Source organism: Lutjanus erythropterus, chromosome 15, assembly GCF_056507025.1.
Source record: "Lutjanus erythropterus isolate fLutEry1 chromosome 15, fLutEry1.hap2, whole genome shotgun sequence".
In the NCBI taxonomy this organism is placed as follows: Eukaryota; Metazoa; Chordata; class Actinopteri; order Lutjaniformes; family Lutjanidae; genus Lutjanus; species Lutjanus erythropterus.
The window spans coordinates 25,997,329-26,000,520 of NC_139331.1; the positions used below are offsets into that span (position 1 = coordinate 25,997,329).

Below are 3,192 nucleotides of genomic sequence, written 5' to 3' on the forward strand. Positions count from 1 at the left end.
CCCAGGAGATTGATAAGTTCTATTTTATCATCATTATTATTTAAAATGTCGTGACGTAGAAATTAACATGAATCCAACATAACAAAGAGAAATCGGCCTATTTAAAAACAAACAAACAAACAAAAAACACAAGCATTTAACGTACACAAAATTGACAAAATGCTATGCATGAATTCTCCTGCAATCATGTGAGTTAGCTAACCATCACTGTGCAGCACCTGTCTAACAGTGAACTCGTTAGCTGTATATTATTTAAAGATATTGGCCAATTAGCCGTATTATTATGTATTTTTTTACTTTTTATTTGGTTTTTCATTTTTTTCATACTAGAACATACCCTGATATAAGACCTTATATAAAATAATTAGTTTTTCTTTAAATCATAATAAAATAAGAATAAATTAGGTAAATAAACAAATTTCAGTTAGTAGTATTATAATCCCATGTGTGCACTCTTGTGAGCCACAATGGAGACTCTGACATACCCTCCACCTCAAAAACCAGTGCAGAGGGCGAAGCTAACAAAGCTAACATTAGCCATGTTGCTGACTTAGCAGCTACGGCTGAGCGCAAATGAGAGAAGACACAAAACTATATCATGCAATATATGTCGTAGGGGGTCCCTGCTCTGTCTCTCAATCTGCTACGGGGTCCATGACCTGAAAAACATTGAAAAACCCTGGAAAAATCAATTAATTGACTAATTATTGTGGCTTTAGTTAGCAAAATATTGGTTTAAGTAATTAGACAAAATTGGAATCAAAGAAACAATTACAGTTGTCATTTTTCATAATTTATTGTACATTGTCATTTCTTCCATTATCTTATACCCAAACTAATAAACAGTACATTTCCATTTATACAAAATATAAACTATAAGGTGGGGGGGAATATAAATCTAACATCAACCCTTCCCATATGGTTACACATACAGTCATTTCCTGGGTCTAACCCATGGATGAAGGGAGGGGGGGAAAGGTGTCAATCAAACCCTCATTGTAAAAGACCACAACTCTTTAAAAATCACAAGGCAAAACTGACACAAGTCCTGCGGCAACTTATTTGCTACATACATCTCTTTGACATTTCTAATAAAAAAGACCCAAGAGCCAAATTATGAAAAAAAACCCAACTAAAAATGTCATCTGGCTTTTCTTTTCTTTTTTCTTTTAAATCTTAACAGACAAAAAAACCCCTCTCTGATATTGATTGCCAGGTGGATGTGAAGCCACAAAAAAGAACCTCTGTACACTCAAGTGGTCCGCATTTTCAATCAAGACATGTGACATGATGACAACCGCAGCCCTGAGCATCTCCAAAATGTGATGGCGTGACCATGGAAACGCAAGCCAAAAGGGAAGCTGGGTGCACCGCCATTCCTTTTGATTCCATGCAAGGGGCTGACGGGGGTCTTGGTGATGATTATCCCCAGCTGAAGGCGGATAAACCCCCTTTTTATTGAAAGAAATGTCTTGAATTACATATTTTTAGCATTACTTTAAGGAGGACAAAGAAGGTTGTGGAGTCCATCCATTGTTAGTCTTGTGGTCTCTGTGCAGTGAAGTGAAGGAGGAGTGAGGCTGGACTTGGGTGGGGAGGTCAGGAGGAGGTGGAGGTGGAGTGTCTTCAACAGTAGCGCTGCAGGAGAGGAGAGGCTGCCACGATGACGGGGACCAAGAAGGAGAAGGTGCTTGGGTGCAGCGAGACGCCTGCTCCGGAAGGGCTGGTGGTGTTGGCCGAACTGCTGAAGGTGTCTGTGGCCATGGTGGTGGTGTTGGGGTTGGAGGTGGTGTTTGTGCCCGTTGTGGGGTTTGTGCCGTTTGTGCTGGAGACCACCTGTTGCAAGAGGGGAAGCAGAGGAGGAGGATGGAGGGATGAGGGAAACAAAACAAAACAAAGCTTCTGTTTTTTTGTTTTTTTTTTTACTGCTGCTAAAGACGTCAGATGAGCAAATAAAATCATGATAAAGGCCAGATCATTTAAATAAAATGCAAATTAACTAACAAAGTTTAACAGGAAGAGATCAGCTAGACTAAAACTTAATGAAACATGCAAATAATCATTACAAGACACTGGAAATTAATTGAAATTTCACAATTTACCAAGTTTTAAATGATTATCACACTTTTTTCCGACATAGATAGATAGATAGATAGATAGATAGATAGATAGATAGATAGATAGATAGATCATTTTAGGATTTACTGGGGAAATTTGTTTCCACCGTCTGTATACACATATAAATATAAAATAATAATAACTAAAGAATATAAAGTATAAATATACTTTACAACAACATAGTATGTCTGCAAAAAAAAAAAAAAAAGTGATAAAAGAGTCCTTGGTTTCTGCGTGTGTGCGTGTCAAGTTTCGTTTGGCACCCTGCACCAAAAAGAAACTTTAGATTCTGTCCCCACCTTTGCGCAGGTGGACAATACACTGCACCTGAATCATTAATTCTGCTGGAGTGTATATATGTATACTCATCGAGGGGTAAATACAAATAAAATGTGTTTTTAAAAAAGCATATTATGGCTGGGAATTAAGTTTAATTAATACACACACCAATTTCTAAATGACTAGAATTCAGGATCATGTTAATTTCCCTGGAGAGCTTCAGAGTCTAGCCCTGCTGTAATCCAGATCAACACACCGCCCGATTATTAGAGTCCAGAAACATCATTAAAAATCAGATAACCCATAAGAACACAGCTAATTTCCATCCGTGGTGAATAAATAAATAATATATATGATAAATTCCAGTCTCTACCCAATGAATAAAATCTATTTTACAGCTGAAAAACAGAGAAGAATAAATGTTATCTTACCTGTGTTGATAAACATATGGCGAACACAAGCACTCCGAGCTGAACAATCGTCATTTTGGACATTTTATTTTATGTATTTTTGCTGTAATTTGGCCAGATGGAGGAGGCTGCCCACAGACGCTGCTTCTCTCTAATGTGGACGCTGCATCAGGCGGAGGTTTTTATACCGGCTGCTGCAGCTCTGTGACGTGACGCCTCCTGACACGGTCCCGGACATAGACGTGCAAATAAAGACTTTTATGCACTTATCTAATATAAGGATGGAAGGTAGTTTGACCGCAGGAACTTCAATTACAGAAAAAAAAATGGCGAACTTTAGGCTAAAGTGTATAAAGTTGAAGCGCCGTTAAAACAGTTGGTATGT

The 3,192-nt window shown here is 38.0% G+C and overlaps 1 long non-coding RNA gene across 1 annotated transcript; it reads right to left on the bottom strand.

Annotated features, from left to right (window-relative positions):
- Nucleotides 1–777: 777 nt before the first annotated feature.
- On the bottom strand, nucleotides 778–2,981 carry LOC146314513 (uncharacterized). The gene is made up of 2 exons (XR_014771920.1): nucleotides 2,829–2,981; nucleotides 778–1,836 (listed from the first exon to the last, which is right to left on the bottom strand). It is a non-coding gene; the product is annotated as an uncharacterized LOC146314513 (long non-coding RNA).
- Between the last annotated feature and the right edge of the window lie 211 nt (nucleotides 2,982–3,192).